Source organism: Chelmon rostratus, chromosome 6 (assembly GCF_017976325.1).
Source record: "Chelmon rostratus isolate fCheRos1 chromosome 6, fCheRos1.pri, whole genome shotgun sequence".
NCBI lineage: Eukaryota > Metazoa > Chordata > Actinopteri > Chaetodontiformes > Chaetodontidae > Chelmon > Chelmon rostratus.
The window spans coordinates 23031124-23059019 of record NC_055663.1 but is presented as its reverse complement, the minus strand read 5'-3'; the positions used below and the strand labels follow the sequence as shown (position 1 = coordinate 23059019).

Here is a 27896-nt window from a genome sequence, read left to right as displayed (position 1 = left end):
CTTGATGTTGTGTTATGGCAAAAATACATGGGGCACGGGCGTGGCGCAGCACGTCTGCTGTAGCATACCTGCAGAAGAAGCCGTCCATAAGCATTTTTCTCTACCCTCAGCTACATGATCCTCCAATAGGTAAAAACTACGTTGAACTGTGTAAAAAAAATTGTATAATCTGTTACTAATCCTTACAATAAATATATCATAGTATTAGAGGCAGTGCAACACAGCAGGACAACCTTGTGGGTGTTTTTACATATCACATTAAAATGAATCAATCAAGACAATGTGAAAACCCTACATTTCTATAGTTAGGACGATCCATTTAATTAATTCAGTAATATAGGTTACACTTCCAAAGCTTGCATAATCAACTGCAATATCACTTCACAAAACCCAGTGCACACAGGGAAGCTGGCATGCAGCACCCTCCAAAGACAGACTGTGTGTAGCAGGTAAAAAAACCCCACTTCACTTCTACATGAAGCGTTGGCTCTGTGTCCCATGTATTTTGGCTGTTACATGTCTGGCCTCTTTTCAAGATTTATAGATTTATAGCAAAGCTGCAAAACATTGTAGAAATATAGACAAAAGAAGAACAAACTTAAAGATGCACCAAAATATGTGCATTCAAGAGTATACTGTAAGTACACATACATCGCTACACACAGGTACATACAACACATTAAAAATCTTACCTTAAATAACTGGTAGTCTTCCTTTATCATAACTCATAACAGTTAAGTTCTTAAAAAAGAATTGGTTGGAAATTTTGCTGCCCGGGTTCAGATTTATGGAAGACTGAAGAACCCCCCACAAGACATGCTTTTGATAAGATTTTATTGGAGCAACCCCTCTCTCAAGCAGTTAATTTTTAAGTTATTCAAGTGGTAGCTGAAACTGTAGATAAGGAGACACCAGAAGGGAAAGTGAAGACAGTGTGCAAACATGCATAATATAAGCTATTCATACTCCCCATCCTCCTCCTTTATCTCTTTGAACTTGCGTTGGACCCCTTGGAGTCCCCCCGTTTTCTCCTAGGGCAGCCATACATGGTTGCCCTGCTAAAGAATGGGTTTAAGCCTTTCCACATGTGCATGCTTAAACTATGACTCAGTTTTTTATGGTCGCTGATTGATATTGCACCATTTCATCACTCTCACCACTTTATGTTCTCTACTCTGGTTAGGCTATCAAATATCCTTCTCTCCTGAATCTTTTATGACATGATGCCTTCCTCTGGCTCAGTGAAATGTGTCAAAGCTGATCTGTCGTGGTTGCTCTACAATCCTGGCCTGTTCCCTGAAAGTAGGAAGGATTCTGCGAATTTGTCATTGTTACTCTTTAATAGGATCAAATGGCCATCTGAAATATTCATTTTAAATCATCGCCCAGTTCTTGAGAAGTAAAAGCACAATGGCTTCTGTAGAGTTACATTACCTTGTAAATTATGTATAATGGTGACCAATACATGATGTAATATAAGATCTAACTCTAGATCAGGAGCATCACACACCTCCATATGTGTCCCATCAGCAGCTAATCATTACCTTGCATGGCAGCTGGATTCACAAGATCACATGATCACAAGAATGATCATGCCAGGCTTCAGATAGCTGTTGGACCAATCAGTGGCTCAGACTTCTAATTTTCGCCAGGTTTTTGTATCCATAACATGTACATACTTTCTTGAGGGTGCCAATGTTAATACTGTGTCCCTCCTGCTCTTTCCCTCTTATTCATGAACAAACTCCGACTCCACATTTGTTTGTGTTACACTTTCAGATTTACCTATTATTTTCCTCCAGGCTATCCCCCTTTTGCTGCCTCTGTACATTGAACTCAGTTGGACACATTTTTGCCTCAGTCTGCAGAGCTTGGAGCTGCTTCACTCACATTTTTCCAATTAATTCTGTTCCGTTGTGTTTGCGACATTTCTGGATTTTTGCTTCGCGTTCAGTCTGAACAAACCTTTAGGCAAACTGTGCTAGGTGATTTTGAAGTAAAATACAGAAGATGAATAATAACATGTCATGTTACACGTGGATAATGATGTTTATTGTCATTTCATGGTTGAAACTAGTTGAAACTGTAACTCACAGGGCGTGGCTTTGGAATTTAAATGCATTTACCATTCAACAGTGCTAAAGCTGAGTGTTTTCTAGGGTTTTGCCATCTATTTAAGGAATGTGAGAGTGTTCAAGCAAACCTCAAAAACCTCTCACAGATATTGTCTTGTCCTACCCGACATGCAAATGAAGGTACAGATCAAATCAAAGCCTGTCCAAGAGTCACTCACGCAACGTGCTCTAAAATCTTATCTCGGAATGCATTTCATCATTCTGCCCTTGGTTTTATAAACAAGCTGTCCACTGAGTGAACTGCATCTTGTCAGTTTGTCATCCTGATGTACAGTATGTTGGCACTAGACAGTGGTTTTGCATGTCAACAACCTTTTAGCTTGATTGTCAGACCCAAGGCTCTTAAGCACATAGAAGTCTGCACAACACTTACAGGAAATAAGTGTATACACCAGTGTATACCACATCCATTAACTGTCTAAAGACATCCACGTGCGCTTGTCAAGCACTAGATCCACCCGAGTCCAACTCAGCTGGTGTCACATACAAGCCAGGGTTCTTTTAACCATTGTACTTCCACAACGTATGCATATATAACTTTTCATTCACAGAGGAGAAGCTGATAGTGGGCAGACACATACAGTGGCACATGCAATCAGCTGGTTACAGATAATGGTTTTGCTCAAGGAAGGACATTTCCACAGAATACACTGTTTTTCCTGGATGTTGCATTTTACTGAATATCTTAGTCATTTTTAAATTGTCTCTCTAAAATGATATTTCAGTTTTCACTTTGTTCGATGAATTTGACATGGCAAAGGAATTATTTTTAATTAAAGACTTCAACTGCAAAGTTTATAATAGTTGCAAATGCAGAAACGTGGAAAATAATGTAATGTCATTCGGATTTTATTTCTGCACCAGCAGAAATGGATTTACCATAGAATAATTTCGTTTCTCAATTCTACCAATATTAATTGCAGAGAACAGACACTCCAGTGCTGCATATAGAGGGAAAAAAAAACAATTCAGTGCTTTGCCATTATCACTTTCAGTCACCCGGCTCCCCAAGCTCAACCTCACTGACGCAGAAGCCCTTTCATATGCTTTGATCCTGTTAATAATTATTTGCCATGCAGCTGAAGAAGGAGGGCAGATTGAAAAAGCACCAGAATGCTATTCACTGATAGTGGCATTGAGAGAGGGGGAGACTAAGTCTTGGAACGTTTTCTGGTGAAGGAGTTTCAAAAACCCTGTGTTGTCCTTCCCATACATTTTCACTAAATATGAAAAAGCAAGGAATGGCCTCAAGGCTTCATCTGGAACCGTCAGTGTATGCCAAAGGACAAAAATTCTGTCCTAGCTGAATATGAAACATATTTTTTGCTGTTTGTGCCAAAACTTTTGAAAAAAAAGAAGGGTGTTACTGATATTAGAATGCATCTTTCTCTGTCATCCTCCATACCATTTATTTTCCTCTACTGCTGATGTCTTTTTGATGAATTGTGAGTGCCTTATCTCATCCCTGCTGTCCTTTGCTGTTGGAAAACGTTTCCCTCCTGGATCGGCTCCTTATCTAACGCTGCTCTGGATGGGCTCAGACCAGAACTGGAATCAACCTCCCTACTGGTCTGCTGGCAAGGTCGAGAAAGGAAAGCATTGGCTGGGGGGCCAAAAGTGAGCCAAGAAGCTCAACTGTTTCTGCATTCTCCTCTCTCCACTGGGGTGGGAGATAGATTGCTCTGACATTCTTACATTTCTCCATAGATACTGGAGCTCATACTGGCCTCATGTTGGCTGCTGGTGTCGTGATCAGAAAGCCAAAAGGTTTCTGTGTTTCCACTGAGAGGAAGGAAGCTGGTCATTTGATGTAGGAATTGCTTGGAAAAATGTGCTCAGTACAGTATAACAAAGAGCTCTGCTATCACACATACTCAGACACTTGAAGGTGTTTTTCTCTACTCAGGAGGTTCTGTGGACTGCTGACTGTCTAACCATCGCTGCAGTCCTGATTGACAGGAGTAGGAGACAGTAATCTGTAACTGCATCTCACACCTAATTGGATTGTGGAACTTGTGAACTTTCAACTGAGCTTGGATACATAACTGGATTCATAAATCCCATCAAATCATGACTCTGGAATGTCAGAAATTGCCAAAATAGATAGGAGTGATTATGAGCTTCAGTGCGTCCTTTCTTGGATTAGTAGTTGCGAGGGGTTATGGAGAGAGAGAGCCAAAGACGCTATGGTCTGTGGTGGGAAGGCTGTCAACCCAGCTTCACCCCCTTTTTCCCTCACGAGTCATTGGACTCATTGATTGATAGTCTACTCTTGTTTCTTCTTTAATAATGTTGTTAAAATAGACTTTTATGATCCCAGACCTCAATGAGAAAATTGATTTATTGAGGTTCTCTGTAAATCGCCATTGAGAAAGAAGAATGGATTAAGACTTGCATCCCTCACTTACTTTAGTGCTACAGAGACAACATGTAAAATGAAGTCATTAGAGTGACGAGGCTGCGATTGCCTCCCACCTGCAGGTAGGACAGCTGATGGTGAAGGACAGAGGGATGGATGATCCAGTTATGGCCCCTGTCATTCCAAGTCGGGAAGATAAAAATGGGAGTGTCTCACTCTGTCTGATAAACTGAGAATGATGAAAGGGGAGATGTGCCAACATATGTGTGAGGATGGTGGTGAGGATTCAGGGGTGTTTGTGTGTGGGAATGCACGCACGACAGCCATATTTGTGCAAGGAGTAGTTTGTCACATGAAAACACGAAGCTCAAATTCACAGATGAAAGGCAGTAAAGCTTAATGGCAGGTTGGCCATACATAATGGTGTCTAACCACAGGCATTTTCTTGGATGGCTTCTGACAATAAGCATGGTCACAGACTGTTTGTAACAGTTGACTCATAGGATTTAGAAGTCACTGAAGATTCAGAGCTCACTGTAAAAGAGTAAATAGGTAATATTCCCCTAAAAACAGTTCCTTTTGAACCTTTGTAGTAAGAGCATTTCAGGTCCCTTGTGAATGAAAGGTACATAAAACACTTTTTTTCTTTCTATTATCCCTGCTTTTAGATTTATTTCAGGCTGAATGTTTCACAGTGTGCAATGTTTTCTCTTACTAGTACTGTTGTTGTAAAGATGTAACACATCTTTAAGTCGTCATCTACAGTGCAGTGTGTATGTATGCAGAGTATTGAATTCATCCTTGAGCAAAACATAGTCTCATCACTGTGTGCCAGAGTCACATGGAGCGATCAGATCAGTAATATTTTCAAGGAGCTATTCTTAATCTGATCCCTGAGATAGGGGAACGTCAGCAACCACAAAGGCTACAAAGGCGTTCTGTGTCATTTTAATCCATCTCCCAGGAAACTCCTGCTTGTGTCAGCTATCTGTTTTTTGTCAGGACATTCAGATGGATAATCACTGGCAACCCTCTGGCTTGACTGGCTCCCTCCTCCTGCTCTGCATCAGTTTTCATTTTCTGTCATTTCCTATGCTCATAGGATATTCATACCATGATGAAGTACCCTGCTATAAAGTGCATATTTACTGATAACTTAATTCTCACACACATTGTGGCCTCTCGTAAAAATTCCCATAGTTAATGTTGCACTCTTGCTTTTTAAGGAACTGCCTACCACCCGTTTTCTTCTTACAACCAATGTCCTTGTGGGTCCTTGGACTAATTCCACCCCTCTATGCCCTGTTTTTATTCTGAATCTGGACCCTGGCCCCTAAGTGTAGAAGACATATGGTCCAGGGATATCGGGACAGATGATGGGGCCACATAGACCTCATCACATCATCTGCCAACTGCACTGACATCTGCATGCATAGTTTAGTTAATAGGAAATGGCCTCTTTAGACTAATTTAGTACTGCTGTGCAATTAGACTGAATAAATATTCGAATTGTAAAACAATTAATACATCTGTATGTGAAAATTAAAGTTTGATTGTGGGGAAAGAATGCAGCAGTTTGACCGGGACATTTCATCTTCCAGACACCTGGACCAGCACCAATTGGAAAATCTGCACACAACATCACTTTCATTGACCGAAAATGAAATGTAGGTCAAGCTAAAGCTAGTGAATAATTCAACAACATGCTATAGGACATCATTTTATTTGTTTTTATGTAATGTGTAGGTATGTAGATCTTTTAAATGACATGTTTATGTTGATATGCTATTTAGGTAGCATAAAGTGATGAGTTCTTGCTAGCATGTTGCCAACCTCTCTGTCTCTCAGAGGACCTTTAACATGACTGTGTGTGTGTGTGTGTCTGTGCTGTGCTGTGTAACAGCATTTTTTTTTCTGTTCATGTGGCTGAGGCAATAGGAATTTTGTCAGTTTCTGCAATATTCGACATTTAACAGTTGATTCTGTTTTTATTATCAAATTCTGAAATTCCATCTGTGTTTTCTGTATTGTGGAAACTATATGGCCCTGCATTATTAAGTAGATGCTATTCCACTGGAACGTGTCCCTTGCCGTGAAAGCATTCTGCCATTTTGGTAGACATTTTGTGTAATTAATAGCATGTAGACTGAAGTTGTCAGTTGTCAAATCAATTCCTCCGGTCGTTTCCTCTCGTCTAAGTGGAACCGATTTGATAATCACTTTTCTTGACCTAGAAATGAAGTTTCTAATAAAACCATGTATTTATGACAGGCATACAGTAACTGGGTCATGAACTTTGAAGACACGGACAAGGCTGATGGGGCTAATGTACTTAAGGCTACGGGTTTGCAAGGAAATAAGTTAAAGTTGGGCTTTGAATAACAGCACTGCTGTGTCGAATCATTGTAAGTTTCTGATCTCTGTGTTGGAACGGAGGCTGTCCTTAGTCGAGCATTTTAGCTGTTAATTAAATTTTTTCACGGCAGACAGTTTGGCATGTCATGACAGGAAAAGCACAGGTGTAATTGGTAACATTAAAAACGACTGCATTCCATTTACGTGAGCTAGTTTCAGGGTCCTCTTAATGTGCACGCTGGTTGACTGGCATGGCTCGCTGAGACGTTTAATGGAACTGAACCATTGTTAACAAGTTTGTTTGTTTCACCTGTGCCTTCCCTGCTACGGCACGTCAAAATGTCAGCCATGAAAAAGATCTATTCGGTATTAGACAGTGACATTTTAAATAGTTGTCTTAATCCTTCGACACAGCTGCAGCTCATCCCCTGAGCTCTGAAAAGTAACCAAGGAGATATGAAACGATAAATCTCATGTAGTTTACTTGACAGTTGTTGTGTTGTGTTTTGGTTTTTTTGGGATCCCATTGAACAGCCCTGTTGAGACCTTTTATCCACTTCCACAGCCACAGGGTGCAGTTGCAGGGCCAAGGAAGATAACACTTGGTCAAACAGTCTTATTTGGCAAATCCCCAGAAAAACGAAAATCCTGCCCTTGTGGCTACTGATGTGCTTCACTGGTTCATGCCTTGTGCTTCGATAGTAGTTGTTTAAGGAGAAGAGATCACTCTCTCTGTCTATAGACTCACTTCACAAATCATTAGGCCACTGAAACGACTAAATGTGTACTGAGCAGAACGGAAGTGGTCTTTGCTCGGGTTCGCATCTATGAGAGGTTGACAGCTGCTCGACCCTGCCCCTGTCTGCAAAAGGTATCGTTAAGAGGCATCATGAAACTGATAGGTCTCTCTGGGAATAAGTCCCACTGGGAGAATTCAACTCAACCTCGTTCTCTCATTTCTTTTTTTTTTATTCTCTCTCTGTTCGCCATGAGAAGTTTTCAATGGGCCTGGATGATGTGACTGTTGCAGTGAGCTAGTCACACATGAGGGCTGATCGCAGTGAGTGCTGCTAAAGGCCACACATCCTCCTCCCTTTCAGGTTTCTTTTAACTCTTGAATGTAAGAAGCCAAGTTGAGTAGATTCTTACCCTCCTGTTTTTTTCCTGCTATTCTCCCTCCCTCTGTCTCTCTTCTATAATGTTTTGGCTCCCTCATCATGAACCACTCTGATGCTTGTTCCCTCCCTCTCTCCTCACATAGCACTTGAGCTCTTCCTCCCACCCTCCCTCTCTGCCTCTCATTCATGCACCAGCTCCATATCGACTATGTTTGTCATGTGGCTCTCTCTCCTGTTCGCCTGCCTGGCCACTGATCGGATACACACTGCTCCCTTGTAAGTAGCTTGCTATGTTTTTTTTTTTGTTTGTTTGTTTGCTCTTCACCTCCCTCCTCTTCCCTGCTCTTCAAGGCTCCAACAACTGTTGCTGTCTGCTCAGTATGGCAGAGGCTTGCTTAGCATACTGACGGGCTCAGAGGCACAGATGGAGGGGATGATCACACAGGACTTAAGAGATCCACAGTGAAAAGGTTCTGCATAGGGACAGATTAGATGAAGTGAAGTCAGGGAGAAGCGGAGGAGAGGGAGCCACAAGACAGCCTATGCATCATTATTATCATATCTTGTCTCAAGTGTCAAGTGTTGGGAGAGGGGACTTTTGGCGCTGATGGGACACTCTCTAATTAAGCACGATGTGTGCCTTTAGACAAGCAAGCTCACATGTTAGGGAGAACTCTTTATACACTGGAGTAGCTGCAGCTTCGTAGTCACAGTTCAGTGTTTTGAGACAACAATGGGAGTGTATCTTTGCTCAAAAATACTTGTGTCCGTGCTTGTTCACACACTAGTTTTCTCTTCATGAAACTTAACCTTTTCGAGACAAAGAGCAGTGTTCATCTTTTTCTTCTTTTATTTTATTTTCTTCTTTTCTATTATATTGTAGCAGCCTGTGCTTCTTTTTCTCCTCCTTCTGAATATTGAATTTGGGTGGAAGCAGTTTAGCCTTAAAAATGTTTAAAAGAGAAGCTTTATCTGCTTAGAGGAAGTGTTGTTTGCACCCTGACTCTCCTCTCTGCATTCACAACATAATCCTGCACTGTCTGCATAATAATTCCAGGATTAGGATTTTTAACTGACTGTACTAATGGAACCTGGGAGTGACAGAGAGAGAATTGCGCACTGAGATGAGGAATGATTGATTTTGTAAAGCATTTCTCATTTGCTCAAAAGCACATGCTCAGCAGTGCTCCGAGTACAATCAAGTTAATACAAGTTGATTTGTGGCTTGTCTGTGACTATTTTTGCTGTATGTATATTGGATAATCCCACCCCCTCCTCCAACACATTGCTTTCCAATCAGTTCTAAGCAGAGACACAATACACACATCTGCATGTTAGCTAATGCTTTTAGGCCTAACCAGAGAGAGGGTGTTTGATGATTTGTGTGTTTGTTCTTGTTTTCAGTCCAGTCAGTGTTCATGGCACTGCATAGTGAATCAATTCTGTCTTAATTTCAGTTCATTCACATGTTTCAGAATGATTCAACCTGGAATTGTTCAGATGACTTGTAGGTAAATTAAGGGTTAAGAGTGATTTGTTGCCATAAAAAAAAACTTAAGACAAAGGAAGAGCTTGTTAAAGTTGTTTTTTTTTTTTTTCTGGAGAGTTATTGTGTTTCTTTTCACATACCTGGACTTCATTTCGTTTTGTGATGTCTGGCAAAACCCTTAAAACTGTCAAAGCTATAAGTCATCAAAACGCTAGAGGTATTGGATTAAGACCAATACCTGCAGCGGTTAGAGTAGGACTCATGTTACCTCTCTGTTCTTTCACCTTGGTGCATGTTTTGTCTTTCTTCTTTTCTAGTGTAGAAATGTTTTACTGCTAGCTACAAAATAATCCAGGCAGACTTTAAAGCTGCGGTGATGATTGGCATGTTTCTACACTGTTGCTTAGTACCATTTCACCCACGTGGAGAACTGAGGGCAAGCAACAAACTGAATTAACTCGGAAACACACCATTTGGCAGCTGCCCTTTGCCAACTCTGGAGCCACATGGAGAACTTACAGTTGCTACTCAAAGGCAGTCTTTATTAGGGTTGGGATTTGATTCAATTCTGATAAGAAAATAGAAACAGTCAACCACCTTTAGTGCGTGCATATTCACAAAGCTTGCCGTAGGACTGATGTATGTGTTCAGTGTAAGTCACAGCTGACAATTTTCTTGTCTGTTTGGTGTTGACTCTTTGACTAAGCTCAGGATTTTAAGTGGTAATTTGTCTGTGGTCTTCCACTGAGCCCTGTTGTTGCATAAAAGCTTCCTTTGCATCTCTGTACTCAACCACAGACTTATGCTATATCCAACATGCCATATTTAAGAGAAACACAGGTCTTACATCCTGAAACAGGCTTGCGTTGCAATCCCTCGAATTTTAAATGAAGATTAAAACTGGACAGACAAATAGCAGTTTTGTACTACAAGTTTAGCGCTGTTTTGTGATCTCTCCTTAATAATTATTTAATTATTATTATCTGTGCTTTGGATCATAGAGTACTACTGAAATGCCATTAAGAAAGCCAGAAAAGTTAAGTTGACAGTTGTCACTATGGTGTGTAGATACAGCACATGCAGTCATTGTCTGGCTTAGTGAATGTAGTCAGTTTGTATGTTTTGCTTGACAGCCATGTGTGTGATTGATGGATTATAGAGTCATTATACCTTAATCCTGATGTCATGGAGGTGTCATGGACAATTTAGGTTAAATTACTTGTCCATAGGATTGTTTTCACCAGACACAGATACTTGTTCTGATTCATGTTTTTGTGTTTTTCTTTCCCCACTGTGGAAGGTTTATGTTATCTTATAATAACTACAAAGAAATCAGTACTAATTACTCTTATACTGGATCCAACAAAGACCATCATCATGTACAGACATGTGGCAAAAGCAGACAAAAAAAAAGTTAGAAAGCTTGAATCACCCACATATACTGTGGGTATTCAACAACTGGCAGATAGAGATACTGGTTCATTTATTTTTAAGCCACCCAGTCATGCTTTGAAAAAAAACAAAAAAGGACTCAGACAGTCAGTTAAAAGCTTGTTTACTGCTGAGTGTGCCAGTCCAAAACTCAAACTGTTATTATGGTCTCAAAGCAGCAACACACGCTCCCATTGTCCCAGGTTCTTAGAGGAGACAAACCAATAGTATGCTCAAGCTGTGAGTCCTGTGGAAGGGAATTTACAGGTAGCAGGTGGACTACGGGAACCAGCTGTTGTTTACTGGGTAGGAGGGAGGCATTGTGGTCAATTAAGTTCACAGAGGCAGAGACGTGTGTGCAATGGCACCTGCAAACACCACACTTTAATTTTAAGTCTGCTGAAATGTGCAAAACAAACAGTGTTGGACTGATACTTTAGCAGCCTCTGAAGAGGAATACCACAACACAGAGCTGTGGTAAACTAAAGGTTTGATAATCCTGTTTATGACTGCAAGGCTGCCATTTTCAAAGTTTTAAATCTAAGCAGAGGAAGTGAACTAAAAACAAACCATATTTAGTAATTGTTCTACTGTCCACTGGTTTTATTGGACAGCTTGCAGGTGTGTATCACTCTTGGAGTGTGTGGGAGGGTAGTGTTGGATAGAGCAAGTGTTATTCTACAGTGCTTCAGTAACACTTAAAAATGTACCAGAGCAAAGGTTGTATAAGCTTAGGCTGCTTTCAACAGTCCTCAGCATTAGAAATACTCTTCATGAACTTGACCTGTTATGAAGATTAGTCCTAACTGTCTGGGGCATGTATATTGACCCTTTAGTTGTTCTACATGGCAATTAAAACACAACTAGGTGGGTCAATACCAGGGACCCCAAGTCATCACATACAAGAAGCATTGCTGGACTTAAATCTCCAGCACTGTTAAAGGAAAATTTACTTTTCTTCTTCAACCTGAGTGTTATTTTTGTTGTTTTATTCATGCTCACATGTGGGAACATCACTAGAACAAAGATTTACAGGACAAGCAACATGAATGATCACAAGATCACACAAATTGTAAGTGAATTCCCAATTTGACAATATTTTCTTGTACAATTCTCCATTCTCCAAAACAAAGTTAGCTAGTAGTAAAAGGTGAGCCAGGTAGTCACTTGGCAAAAACCAATGGACCAACTATATACAACAGTTGGGGTAGTAACTTTTGTCTTTTATTTTCTCTTCCATTTGATTATAGTCAAGTTAAAGGTTAGCTAGTGTTGCTCTCCCACTGGACTCCATTGCAGCAGTAATGACATATCCTGAAACTCTGCAGTTATGTTGTTCAGAAAAATATAATGATAACCCATAGGAATGGCCAGATCTACAAAAATAGCAACCAGCTTGTGCCTGAGCGTTCTCAGAAATGTTCATGAAAGCTGTGGGGGGTGAGTGATAATTCACTGCATGGAAATTGCATAATGTCGTGCAAGAGACTGATGGGATCAACCCATGATTCCATTCCGGTTGCATTATTCCAATGTAATTGTGTCATAATGTTCGTCAAACAATTGTCTGTGCAGTCATATAAGTTAGCTGAAAACATGCTTGAGCATACTACTGAACTCTTGAGTCTCCATGCCAGTTGTTCCTCATGCACACATAGACAAAAATGTATTAACAACAACAACAGAAAAAAGAAAAAAAGACAAATCACAAAGCAAAAATTAGGTGTGTCAAAAAAAATTAGTCTACCAGCCTTGTCAAAAATATCCATGATCCGGAATTTTTCAAAGCTCCACACTAGACTGAGTAGAGAGGAAGCTTACACACAAATGAAAGTTTTGTAAACCTAATTGCATTTATTCATGATATAGTTTTTACCAATGTATTTTTATCACATCAGAACTTCCAAGGATTTATCTCCACATTCCCATTTTGACAGATAATTTTTCCATTCTCAAGCGAAGAAATAGTCTCATAAAAAAAAAACTACCCAAGGCTTCAGAGATGACTGTGGCTATTTTTATCCCCCAACAAGATGCTTCGTCTTAGGATGAATTAATGCAGAGCGGTTTTAAAGATGGAATCCCTCATGTGGGGGGATGGTTCTGCGTTTTTCTGGGCTGTAGAGCAACACTCATGGAGCCATCTTTTTTGTCTCCAAATACAGCACCTTGAACAGGTCCTAAAGGTGCAAAAGAATTTACAAATGGACGCAATTTTAACGCATTAACAGAAAATATGTCTGCCCTTCACATTTGGCATTAAATCCACGAATGGAAGTAGTGGAACTGGTACTGTCCAGTTTATTTTCAGCACACAGAATAACAGGTCAAGATAGATGTTTACACGCTGCTCAGTAGAGCATTTTGTATATATTTAAGAATGTAAAACATGACACATAATGACCAGAGGACTATGACTTCAGAAGAACTGTAAGGGCTCTATTTTTGTGGCAGTGCAACAACCAACGGAGGTAGCGCTCTGACTGTTGGGTCTTTTCCTGACTTTGAATTTCTCTTTGCCCCTCTGTGTGGTATTTTGTGCTAAAGACGTAGCGCGTAGCGTTTGTCGTTGCGCTAAGAATCTGGTCCTAAGAATCATGACTGGTGGACAGCTTGGCTTAAAACTCAAACCACCCACGGTCACTGCTAGATAAAATAACTACATATGCATTTCATCGTGTCTGTGTGAAGATACAGTTCTGTAGATGCTAAATGTACCACTAAATCAGATTTTTGCTTAATGGTGCAACTTCTGTTGAGCTGCTCACTGAAGTTTTATTTTTATTATTCCAGACAGATACACTTGCAGTAGTTCACCCTGCAAAACAACACTTAAATGGAGTGTACAATTTGCATTATGTGTGTTCACATTTCGAAGTTAAGTACATGCAGGGAACCATTCCAATAAACTCAATTTAATTCTCACTGAAAAACTCCTGACACTTGTTATGTTGTTGTACCTGTCTTACATCATTTGCCAACCCTAAAATTTTTTGCAATGTTTGAAAAGTATTTGTCGTCCTGTTAGAGAAGCACAGGTCCTCAGAGACACTTAAATTAGTTCATATGCATCAACTTGTGTCCACTGGTGTCTTGTCCTGTTACGTAATAGTGTTTTTGTTTTTTCATTGGTGCAATATTCCAATAAATCTGATATCTGTTCTGTAACGCCATACCAGAACAATGACTTGCTCTGAAAATGAGCCACAGTGTTTAGAGATCTGCCTCAGGAAAACTAACCAAATGCTCTTTCTTCTTCTCTCCCTCTGTTTCCCTTCCCATAACCATCCCTCTTCATTCTTTCTGTCGTGCATTCTGTTTATCTTTCTCTCTGACTTTCTCTGCCTTTTTTCTGTCTCTGTCATCTGTAGGTTCCAGAAGTAGGTGCTCTCTGCTTCACCAACTGGGACTCCATGGCTGCCAGTGCTGCCGCTTGATTCATTGCACTGTGAGTTCACTTCTGTTTTGTGTGCTTGTGTGTGTGTGTGTGTGTGTGTTTGTTGGTCTGTTTGTCCATCTGTGTTTTTCTCATGTCCTCATAGGCTGTTCTCGGTTGTTTAGTCAGTCTATGCAGCATGCCCACTTGAATTAATGACATACCAAAGCTTTGGTTTATCCCCTGCAATAGCTGCCTTTCCATTTATTTGTGGTGCTGTTTTGAATTTGCGAAGATACATTTTTGTGACTCTAAAAATTGATGCCAAGGGAGTCTGGTTACTCCCCATGGACTGGAGTCATGCTGTGACTACTCTCTCATGCTGTGTTCATTATTCTGCTGATTCCACTCTCTACACTGCTGTAGCACATTCTGCCATTAGTATGGCAATACTGGCTTTCTTCAAAAGAAAATCTGCATGCGTGAAACCAATCTTCCCAACTTAATGACTGACAGGCTGTGAGTATTAGAGCTACAGCTGATGTTCGTGGTGGAACATTGTGCAAATGTTAGACTATGATATCATGCGTGGTGCTAAAGCTAAATTGTTCTTGTAACATGTCAGAAACTAAAACTAAAAGTTTTTAGATTGATCTTTGACTGAACAAAACTAAGCTTTGATATTTACAGAGGTTTATATTATTTAGTTAAAGGTTAGAGCTACTGTTGCCCCCCATAGGAGAAAATTGTCTTGGATTAAGGAAGTGCTGCATCAAGCCAGACATTACAATAAGAACACATTAACAAACATAAGCCTTGACACTATTAAAACCTACAAAAATTTGACGCCATATGTCTCAGAGCATACACATCTTCATGCATAAATTACAAGCGACAAGACATCTCACTGAAAGCAGAGCTTTGCGTCAGTGCACACTGAGGTTATTACATTGCCAATGAAAAATTGGTGGTGTTCCAACTACTTTACATGGTGCGTTATATGACATGTTTATGTTCTTAAAAATAATAGAACAATTTTAAACTGTATTTCCTTTTTTAATTACTTTCTGCTAATGATTTAATTTAATAGATTTGGCCCAGTTGAGTGTTTTAGTTCTGTGTTGACCTGAAAGACACTAAAAGGAGCCTCAGAGCTGACTGCAGAGTTCAGTGATAATTCTCTGGGTGATTTTCATCATGACCAACTCCTTTCACATTACAGATCCATTGTCTACAAAAATATTGATTAGTGCAGCTTTAAATTATCGGACATAGTTTTGTTAAATGGTAAAAGTGCATCCAGACGTGTTAAGTTGTTTGGATTTTGTTGATGACTTACCTTTGCTAACATTGTCATGCACTTATTATCTTGCTAATGATCTCTGTTTCAATATGCCTCAGTGCCAGCTGGGTAAAAAGCTGCCATCTGTGTTGTTGTGTCTCAGCAGGTTTGGGTCCTGCTCTGTTTGCATGTACTCGGCCTCCACAGCTCCCACCACAGATGTTTGTGTGTGTGTGTGTGTGTGTGTGTGTGTGTGTGTGTGTGTGTGTGTGTGTGTGTGTGTGTGTGTGTGTGTGTGTGTGTGTGTGTGTGTGTAATAACATCAGATACTTTATGTGCTGTACTTGACCTTTTACAAAGGAACACCAGACAACTATCTTTTCTTTAGTTTTGTCTGCAACATTTGCTTTTATTTGGAGCTTTGTATTGAAACCTTGAAGACACACACACACACACACACACACACACACACACACACACACACACACACACACAGATGTGCACTAGATCTTAACTGTGTTGGAAAAAATGTTTGATATGTCTTTTCTTTTGCTGTATAAGTTAGAGGACTTTGTTTGGAATGACATACAGCAGGGGGTTGCCAAGTTTTACCTAGGAAAGAAAGTCCTTACCGTAGTTACAAGGTTCTTCCAGTTTGGCCTTTTTTGCAGAAACATTATGGGGATTTGAAAAAATAGCAGGCTCTCATAAATATTGAGGTGCGAGTTGAATTTCTGATGATTCTTGAGAGTCCTAGGAGGTGCTGATGATTGCTTGTGTGTCCTTTGCGATATTCATGCTGAAACTACAATTTTTTTATCTCTCCACCATGCCAAGGAAAGAAAAAAAACACGTAGTAAGCAGTAAGCGCTGGCTGGCAGCAAAACTCCCCCTTACAAGCAGAAGTGTTTCAAATCTTATTTTTGATTTTTTTTTTTGGTCTAATTTTTTTATTTATTTTATTGATTTATTTTCTCTTTTTCAAATGAGGCCCGTCAGGCTCGATTTCGCACACATGCACCAACTCAAATGGTTGGGGGCGGGTTGAAGGAAGTGAGGAGGATGAAATGCTTGTTCAGGCAAAGGCAGAGGTACTGTACCTTGTGTGAGCTACTGTGCAAAGCATGCATCGGTTCTCTCTTTCAAAGATTCGGACCCCACAGGCAGCTGCTTCCCTTTCCCTTGTGAATTTCACCTGGAAGCAACAGTGGCGTAGGATGGCATTAGCGTTCTCCCACTGCCTCTGCCTTCTCCAGTATCCATTAGTTTCTGCTGCTGTTGGTCTGTTTTGCACTTGGCAGCTGAGAGCAGGGAGGTGTTGTGTTCAGTGTAATTGGATGATGTGGTGTTGCCTTCCGAGCTCTTGATGCCAGCAGTTGTTTCTTGGCCCACACCTCTCATCACCTTCCACAAACCCACTAAGAGAAATGATTGCTCACTCTGCAAAAATGAAAGTAATGTTGCTAACACTAACACTAGTTGCTAAAAGATACTGTAAACCACCATGGACTGGTCAGGGACTTGTTGTTTTTGTTGTGATTACTATCATAACATTAAATGGCGTGAACAATGTTCAGTTCGCTTAACTTTTCAATTTTCATGCACACCTTATAATTGAGAGTTGCTGTTTCCAATTCCCGCTGGATTTCGTCCTCACCGTAAAAGCATAATGAGGCCTGGATGTTTCTTCTGTAACTCCATAGTAATGTGCAAAGCACAATGAGCACAAATCATGTTTGCAGATTGTTAAAAATGGTGGCTGAAATGAAGTGCTGCGAGTAACTTAACCAATTAACCCCACCCCTAAACTTCCTGTTCTTTTGGAAAGTACTACCCTCCTAAGCAGGCACTTTTTGGGGGATAAAATAATGTCCCCAGAACTTAATTTAAACCCAGGTCCCTGCATTGGAACCGCACTGAGATTCTCCAAAGGTTTATTGTCCATGGGGAAGGTTCCTGTGGTGGAAACACAGCTATTTAAGCTAACTACCAGCAAGCTTTCTGGATGGGGTACTACTCTTGTGTGACCTATTCTAAAAAAATGTCAAAGTTTTGCAGTTGTAAAGTCTGCTTTATTTTTTTCATGATGCAGTTATGGTTCTTGCACCACTATTAATGCATGTGTCTTTCTGGAGTTGGCTATTTTTCAACTTGGTCCCTTTACTGTCACACAAAGTGAAGAAGACTTGAAATCACTTGTGTAATTTCACTTGTTTGAAGTTAATCTTTGATAAGAAGCTGAAACTCATTAAGGAGTACAATGATCTTATTATCTGTTTTACCTTCCCACATTGAGGTTTTTCTTTCTTTCATCAAAGTCTGTCACATTATGGAATAAAACCCATGATTTCACGTAACGCAAAAAGACAGCTGTGAATGTTTTCCAGACTCGAGCCAGATTTTTGGATTAGCATCGCCATTCTCCAGAGAGCGCAGTTAGCAGGCAGAGAAGCAGACAAAGCCATGGTTAAATCATTAGCGAAATAAGTCTGTCCCCCATTACCGTCAGCCTAACACAGTCCAACACCACCACGGGAAAAGAGAGAGAATTTCTACACTCTCAAAACCACGGTTTCTTTTTATTGGTGGTAATTGGGAGCTGTTATCAAATCTGTTCTCCCCTTCTCATTTCTCCTCGAGTCTAGCACCGTAGCAGAAACAGGCGATTGTTCTTTGAAGAAAGTAGGACGAGTTTCTCCATCAGCTTTGGTTTTTGTCTTGGGGCTGTTTCTGTCTTTTGTAGCTTCCTATATGTTCTGCCTATATATTCTGTTTCTCACGCTTTTAGTCCAGAAAGACTAATTAAGACATGGGTAGGCATGGGTGGAATGGAAAAGAATGTAGAGTGTCAAGTGTATTATATGTTTTTTTTTGTCTTACTTTATTATATGCATATGAGCTCTTTATATCTTTTACGTATTACGTCTTATGTCAATTAGTATTTTAAAATACTGCACATTGTTCAGATAGTCTATTGTTGCAGTGTCTTTATTTTAATTATTTGTTACTTTCTTTACCAGGGACCATACAAATAATTATTGTTACACAGGCGGTGTATAGCTAAAGCTAATTTGCTGATTTACAAAACAGCAAACTCAAGTACACTTATTGGACTGGTTTCAAATAAGCCGCTGTTTCACTGGGTAGGAGGAATGGCAGCGGGGAGGATGTTAGGATGTCAAGGGGGACAAAGCCTTCATGAGCTCCACAGTCATCACCAACCTGCCCCTGGCTAATCACTGTGTCAGTGTTACACCAGAGCGTGGAGAGTGTGAGGGAGTGAAACTGAGAGAGTGAGAGTGAATGAGCGTACAGTATGTGTGCGTGTGAAGGAGAGAGTATGTGTGTGCTGCTGTGGCAGTGTGGGTGAGAGACAGAAAAAGGAGAGAACTGTAAGGGGGAGAAGAAAATCTCATGATGACATGCTTGTTATTTATAGCCCTGCAGCCAGATTGTGCATTAATATAGACCTGCTACAGTGCCGCAGTTGTGTGCGAAGTAAGTAAGTAATTCAAGGTTTGGATGTTTCAGTTTGTATTTATTTACTGTGGATGAAACATGTGCATTTCCTTCTTTTCCCAGGACCAGCACATTAACACAGCAGCCACTGACCATGTTTCACATGTCTTTTTTTTTTTTTTTTTCCATGCCTTCCTGCCTCGTGTTGCATGCAATGTTGTTAAACATGGCCAAAGAAAAGTGGCTCATGTTTGTCCAGGGCAAGCAAAACGCCTGTGGGTTTCACACTGAGCAGACTCCTGATATGTTTTGCCACCCTCCTCCTTACTGTTTTCTTTGTGGTTTATGTTAAAGGCTTCTTTTTGTGCTTTCAATAGCTTTGCTACCACTGGGGATTTCTAGAATAGTGTTACAAAGGGACTAAAATCTACCATAACATGGAATTTGCACATAACTTTGGACAGTAGGGATGTTTTTCCTCCACACACGGCTCTCCAAAAGCTAAAAAAGCAGAGCCAAGTCTCTAATCTGTGATATCATGTTGCACATTTTTACCTGCTCCAGTGACAAGGACTTTGTGAATACTGCGGCAGCACGCACTATGGTTTTCCTGAAATACAAGGAACACTTTGTTCCTGCCCTGAATTTATGTGATCAGGTTGAAACCATGCGCTTATAAATTTATGTAAGCAGTCAGGAAGCTCTACAAAAGCAGCCTTGTATGTATTTTCAATGGAACATGTTTAATGGCATCAGTTATTGCCTTTAGTTTACATAGATATTCAATTATTTTAAATTGAAAGGTATTTTTTGATATAGTCAATGAGGAAGTTCAAAATACAGTGCTGATAAGTGTAATATTTACATTTAACAAGCCAGGTTTAAAATGATGCTCTGCTCTAAAATGAGCAAGAACACTAGTTTAACAATAATTATCCTAATTGTGGAGTTACAGTGTGTATTGTATTATATACAGTATATTGGAATACAGTTACAGCACAGTATATCTTAAGGCTGAGCACTATATGTTATGCATTTGTGTTTGCATATCCTACTGGAACTCCAGCTTCCCTCAAACCGCCTTTGTTTTTTTCTATGGACTTTTAAAGTGGTAAAAAAAAAAAAAATAATAACCTGCTACGTTTAGCACCTTTTAAAAAGTACTGTTAAATTTAATATGTGTTTTTTGCAGAGGTGTTATGATACCTAACAACTTTACTGATATTGCATAATTGATTTCACTTTGAGAAGGTATCACGTTTTCTGCACAGCCAATATTTATTTTTGGAGTGAAAGTCTGTATCTCTTTGGAGTCTTTTGTGTTTGTCCATAAATCTGTGTGTTGTTTTGTGTGCATAATGCACTCCCACACATCTGGCTGTGTCTGCTCTGCCACTCTGCTGGTGTTTGTCTGGAGGCCAGCGGGTTGGTCTCCCCGGAGACCTGCACTGGCTCTTTCCCAGGCCAGACTGCAACAACTCTCCCAGAGCTTGCACAATACTAAACACTGCGCTGGAATGCTGCTTTCTTATTTCTCTTTTTTTTTTTGTTTTACTCTGTGTGTGTGTCATTACGTTTGTCCGGCTAACACACTGTCTCTTTGCTTTTCTGTCTACTCAACTACCTGAATATGATCACCCTCACCCTATCCGACCCAGTAGGTGCTTTGAGCCATGGCTGCCCACAGGGAGTAAATGCAACCGGTCAAATTATATTGCAATTATAATGCATTTATTGACATTTTACAGAGAGGTTAATAATCTTAGATTTAACACAGTGGGTCTTACTGAAAGCCTTCACCCTGACAGAGAAATATCAGATTTTTATTCTTATTTTTGTGGCTTTAAGGTTAGAAATAGATGATTTGCAGTACAAATTCTGACTCATAGTCACTCATACAGGTATGTTTTGATCACAAATAACTTTTGGGGTACAATTGGAACCTTGATGTTTATAGCTACATAAAAAATAACCATTTCATGTTTAGCAAATCTTTGCCCAAGAGTATTAAGATCATAAAGTTGTGGTGAACACCGGCCATATTGAAGCTAAACTGCGTCCAACAATCTTATGGGATTGTTGAACACCTAAGACTGATAGCTGGAACCGGCCAACCAACTCGAATCTGCGAGTGAATCGGCTATTTGAGGTGATCTTATAATGAGGTTGTTTATTTGTCACATTACTCATCGCTGTCTGTCAACACTGCTACTAAAAGGGCTTGTACAGTCCATGTTTTTAGTTTGTTTACTCTGGGAAGACTTGAGGCTTGATGGGTCGAAAGAGGAGGCCTAGTAAATGTTGCAGCTAAAATGTGTGTTCAGATCGCATGCAACCAAATTCGCCCACTCCATATCCTCATGGTTAATTTGGCAGTGAAAATACTAGTAATGAAACATAGAGGAGTGTTGATTACACACCAAAAGTATTCTTTCTGCAGTATATATTTAAGATAGTACATATTTTGCTGCAAAATATTACACCGGTTGAAGGAATACAGCCCAAGACGGCATCTGCACCCCCACCATCCATTTGAAGCTCATATTTTAGCTTGCACAAGCTAAAAGCTCTGGCAAGTGAAACTACTGTATTCTCTTCAAACATAAAATTGATGATAGTGTTTCACTGCTAGGAAAAAAAAAACTACAGCAAGGGTTCGAAAGTTCATCACCTGTTAGCGGCAAGCATGCGTTCTGTGTTATTGTCCAACACCAAGGATTCAAGCCATTCATGTGACTCATGCAAATCTACAATCTCTCTCTACTTAGTACTTCAGTTAATTTCTCTTCCGTGCTTATTGCACACAGTCTGTTATTATGTCATGTTTTGAAGGCTTTACGACTGTCCAGTGAATTTAATATACTTGCAGCCAAATTCCCAAAAACCTCTGGCATACGCACACAAGACATCACATGGACAAACATGCACAAAGACTGCAATACACACTAAAGCTTACACGACCCTCTACCTTTCATTCACGCACGCACACACACACACACACACACACACACACCACCAGCCGTCTAACCACTTAGTACATCACAGTGGATTCAGTCCATTACACTCAGTGCATTTTGTGTTTCATTAATATGGATGAGCCCTTGATGCAGCACGAACACTGTAAGGCCAATCCACAAAGAAAACCATTTCTCAAACATTTTTAAGTCCGTCTTGCGTGGTGTCATTTTTTCATATCACCAACAGTCCCAACATATTACAGTTTGCAGTGTAAATAATTTTCTAGAAGATTCAAGGGAACTGTTTGCTGCCCAAGAATGTAATTTTACAAATACAAACATGGAACAACTGACTGCTCGCTGTCAGATGTTCTCTGTGGTAATTGCATTTAGAAAAGTGGATCTTCCTGCGTGTGACAACGCTATTACACAAAAAACACTCTCCTAGTCTGTCTTTTTGTCACATGCAAGGTTTTGGATGGATGTCTCCTTTACAACACTGGCGTGTTGCTTCCTTGTGGATTTAGGATTGTTTTACCACGAAACACTGTTTGTGTTTTATTGCTTCTGATATGCATCTTTTTTTCTGGGAATTTATATTCCTGCTATAAGTCAAGCATGTCAAGTCAAGTCGAGTGGTTGCTTAAGTCAAGCAGGTCACAAATCAAGTTAGCTAGTAACATGCCTGCATAGTTTAGCTGGTTATATGGCCCTGAATTGTCTTTTACATTAACTTTATGTCTTCTCAATAAAGCTTTCTAGCTAATGTTTGACCAGATAGCAAGTTAGGTAAAAAGACACATTCAAATACTTTTCTTTGTGGGTTTTGTAGTGACAGAGTTTTGTGTTGAGTTGGTGTTGACCTCTGCTGGTTTGTTGCATCTTTGTAGGTTACCAGGTCTGCACACATTGCACTAGAAATCACCCAATCATATTTGACAAAAAACGTCTCAATATCTAGAAAAATGCAAATGTTTAATGAAGAAGTAGAGTCCTTTCAAGTCATGTGTCTCGAGTCTGAGTCGAGTCTGAGTCAAGTCTAAGTCGTGAATACCAAGTAAAAGTCTGATTGTTACCCTCATGACTGTCATTACTAACGGACTTCTACACCAGGTCTTATGCTGGAGTGTACATTAAGTCAGAAACTGGTTCATACAGTAAGACTTTTGTACTACGGCTGGTATTCACTGTGACAGAGCTGGAATATGTGGATAAACCGAGTCCTCTGTGCCTCCTCTCACCTCCTTTCTCTTGTGTGGCTTCTTTGGTGGTCTGTGTGTTGTCAGCTCACTGACTTGTTTGTATTGTGAAAGTAAATCTCAAGGGAAATACTGTGGATTACATACCATGTCACTCACTACCACTCATTTGTTGGTACATAACGCTCATAGTGAAGGCTGGAGCTTTGTTTTACTTAGCTGTGTCTGAGTTGTGCATGCTTTCTCCCAGACTGTTTTTTTTTTAATCTCTCTGCAGCATTTTGCAAAAATCAAGTAAACTTCAATGGTATGATTTAAACATTGGTATGTAACCAGATTAATGAAGTCAGGACACATGAATATTTTCAATTTATGAATCTTGATTGCAAACTGGCTGCTTGTAATGGTCGGCCAATCATCTGTTATATGGAACTTATATCTTTTTAATGGGATTCACCACTCACTGTGAGAATCCATCTTTTATTCCACTGGCCCTGGTTCAATCAATACTTGTGAACATGGCCTTCTCGCTCATAAAGATGAAAAACAAGCCCTGATGACTGTAATTGGGGATGCCACATTGGAGTGCCTCCATTTTCTGTAAGCTAGACATTGATACTTTAAGAGTGAGTGTTTATTTCAGCTATTACAGCCAAAAAAGGTTCACTTTATAGTTGACTTTATAGCTGACTTTCAACACAGTGATATCTCCGTCTTACCTCTTGCCCATGCAAGCCTCAATCTGGGTCTTCATGTTCCCGTCTAGAATAATATTCTTTGTTTTAGTTACAGCACTCACATGCATTCTTACATCCCTCTCAGTTTCAGACCATCTCAAAAAAAATTTACTAAGCAGAGCTGACTTCTCACTTGCATTTTAAATAGAATGTTTATTTAAGTCCATTTAATTTGCACTTTACTCATAAATGAGAGAGCGCCTTTTATGTCAGCTGAAAAGTTGATTTTACTCGAAACACAAGTTCAATTGAGCAGCAAATGAGAGTCATGCTGGTGGAAAAACCCCTTGAAGCTGGAGTGACATGCAGTCATTTTGGCAGAGTCCCTCTGTGGACAGAAGCTGAAATTTGGTAGAAATTGGGAATTATGTGCAGCTAGTCAGCTGTGGCTCAGAGTGGCTTTGATCCTGAAATTGAAAGCTGGTTGCCATGTGCCAACACTCTCGCACACATACTCACACACATGGCTCGCAAAGATTTTGCCAAACCATTGTCACATAGGTAATTTCATTTTACACGACTTGTCCTGTACTGCATTCTGATGTTTTTTTGCCAACCACAGACAGGTTGCTGAAAGAGACTTGTTATGCACCATCTGCACCCATGACTAAGTGACGAGATTAGTCAATGGCACCACTAACAGTACTTTGAGGTGGCAGTGCTTGAATAGCCGGAGGAGATGTGTGAAGGTCATCACGTTAAATCCCTGGATGAGCTGAGAAGATCTAAGGAAAGGATGCAATAAGTGCAGCCTGCAGTTCATTTACTGTTGTCAGAGTGTCCTTCACCAAAGTGTTGAACTGCTGCCCAGAGCCTATAGTTGTGCAGGATGTATTTCCAACTAGGGTTGCAACAGTCTGAGATTTTCACCGTATGATAACTGTCCAAGAAAATATCACAGTACACTTAAAGGAACAAAAACAGACGTGGAACTTGGTATAAACTTGAAACATTTTTTCAGTAACAGCAATAAGGTTGGATTTCTTATAGGTCACTCAAAAAACTTCTGCTTGGTACTCAAACTCAGATTTCAACAGCCATACTAATTTAAGCTTTTGATCATTGCAAAACAGGTTAGTGGATGGACATAAGGACTTTATAAGCATGGATAGCATGCTTGCATACCCTAGCATAGCATTAAGAGTGACCGCCACATCACTAACAGCAATGCAGTGTTGGGTTCTTGACCCACTTTACTTTTATTTACTTGCAAAAAACATCTTGAAGGCTTTTGATATAACACTATATAATAAATGATGATTTATGCTTCTCTTAAGAACTCGTGCTGACAGACGCAGGCTTACTGTTGCCTTAACAAACAACACACAGCTTTCTCCCACTGCCCGGCTTCTCTCTCTGCAGTTTCATTCCTATTTCATATCTACTCTGCTCTTGTCTATTTCACTGCCACGGCTGTCTTATCATTCAAGCCCTCTGCCATAAAGCAGCAGAAAATCCCATATCCCATCTCCTCATGGCTTCAGCTTTCAGCCGCAGTTATTCCACTATTATGTACCAGGCTCAGCGAGCTCCCACTCCCTCTCTATGAACGTGCTCTGGGAGGGAAATGAGCTTCTGTCCTCAGCACACTGACTTTTCTCAGGGGAAAAACATTGCCTCTCTGTGGAGAGGTGAGTGTGGTTGAACCTGATTTGAAAACTCAACTTGAGCCTTCTGTGTCTGACTTTGATGCTTCACTTCTTCTCATCTCAATCTCTCACTCTCTTATTCGTTTCAGTAGTAACGGTTTTCTTTTATGTCATCTGTTGTCTCCATGTTTCACTGGCACTGTTAATGTCTCAGCTCCTCATATTAAGCTGTAGTCTTCTACTTATGCTGAATAGCTTCTGCACTGTGTGATTGTTCTCCTCTAAATGTCACCAGACATTTACATTTATTGAATACAGAAATCGGATAGTGTTAAATGTTTATGGTAACACGTTGCCACGTTGAATGGTGGCATTCACAGTAAATTATAATGCATTGATAATGCTTTTTGACTACAGTCATAAACAGACTGTCAGATGCACTATATAAACAGTCATAAAACATAGACGTGTAATCCAACGTGTCTTATAGATGCTCTTTATAAGCTAGAGGTTGACTGGTGGGGCTTATAATACATTATGACTACCAATACTCATCTATGCACACCTCAGCAATCAACTGTAATAAGGAAGCAGTATGCTATACAGTATCATGAGTTGTCATTGTATGTGTAACGTAAAGTACACATTGATGCATCTGTAATAATGGATGCTTCGTCATAATGTTTCAGTGTTAACAAAAAGTTGACGGGAGTTTGCCTTTGAAATTATAACCGGAAGAAGCTGTACAACTGCAAAGGCAGTATTTGATGAAACGGACCATGTTCATTGGGTCATGATTAAAAATCAGAAATGCCAAAGTTATTGTGAAAATGAATCTGTGAAACAACAAGAACACTGGACTCACAAAAAAGCCAATTACCAGGGAAAGAACAGCATTAAGTCCCCACAGGAAGACAAGAACAAGAAGTAGAGAATGTAAAGTAATTAAACATAAGCAATTAGCCCTACAGTAAAGTAGAATGTTGTATTATCAACACAATGCACAAGCTCCCTGTGGCTAATGTGTATTATCAACATATTAGTCACAAAGAGCTCATGTAATGGCTAGCTTGATTAGTGCTAAACTGATCACAGTAAAAAGACTACACTGACATCTCGAACTAAAACAGCTACAGACAAGTTACAGTAAGTTACAGCTGCAGATAATAGTCTAACATTTGGTTAGTAGACAAAAGATGTCTGTCCATATATGCATGATCATAGATATGTAGAACAGTGTAGGTTAAATTCGAACTGCTTTGACTACATATGAGCTTGTCATTCTCCTTAAGTGCACTGCTGTTTATACTGTAATGTGAGACTATGGTGACATTTAAGAAAAACTCTATCTTGGAACAGCACATTTCTATGGTATCACAGAATCTCAAAATGTCATCAAGGCACTTCCTTGGTCTGTTTATGTCTATAAACTGGACCAAAGATGCTGCCCATGCTACCTAATGGCATATTAGTGTACTGTATTTCCTTTATGCAGGGCATTATGGGGGCTTTGTACATACACATACACTACAAGAGTAATTTAAGTCCAGCTTTTTGAGTTCATTATATATGCAGTCACTTCCCTGTACTGGCATGTTATCCATGGTCCCAGTGTAGTGTTCTTTGCAACAGTAGTTATTTACAAGAGAAATTTTTTTTCCAGAGAAAATCAAATGCTTCTTCCCAAAAAAAAGGGAAAAATCTGTAACGCTACCTGATACTCCACACCCCCAATTACAAGGTGAAGTCATGTTCACCTCCTAACCCCACACACCCCACCCCCAAAATCTAAATGCAACAGTCACTTGTCAACAGTGTGGAGAGTTTGGAGCTGTAATATGACTCAGAAGCAGTAGAACAACTACAGTACTAGTACTATTGGACAGTTGTCCGGGTTTGAATGCATTTGGTGACATTGTGAAGTGCGCATGTTCATGTAAAAATTAAGTTGGTATTGAGAGTTGCTTTCCTCTTACTGTGTAGGTATGTAAGTTTGATCCATCTCTTTTTAGCAGATGTCCTTTTTGTCCTTGGCTCAGGTGGAAGAGTTAAGTTATTGATAAAAGCAAACTGCAACAAAGTGCAATCAGAAAAAACCTGAATTAATCATGACATGCAAGAAGCATGTGACTCCACTGAAGCTTCTGGTCCATTGATGAAAACATCAGATCTGGGTGGAGCGATGAGTAGTAGAGTATTGATACCCAACCCAAGCCCAGTGGTTTAGAAATAAGGTTCAGGTTCGGTCACGTCAGCTGGATTAACCTGCTTGACATGGTGCTTTAAAGTTTTTTGAGTAAAACGATTGGAAGGTAAAAAAAATGCAGGAAAATCGTCAGTATGGAGGCCATTCGGTGTAGTTGTCACTGCAGATAATAAGCAGTTGGTTATATAAAATGTAAAACATGAG

At 40.0% G+C, this 27896-nt stretch overlaps 1 protein-coding gene across 1 annotated transcript in view; it reads left to right on the top strand.

Moving 5' to 3' along the window:
• The window catches only part of peak1 (pseudopodium-enriched atypical kinase 1), a 96760-nt gene that overhangs the window by 32180 nt on the left and 36684 nt on the right, over positions 1 to 27896 (top strand). The window contains exon 3 of the mRNA XM_041939070.1: positions 14259 to 14335. The gene's annotated coding sequence lies outside the window, so the exon portion shown is untranslated. The remainder of the gene's footprint in view (positions 1 to 14258; positions 14336 to 27896) is intronic.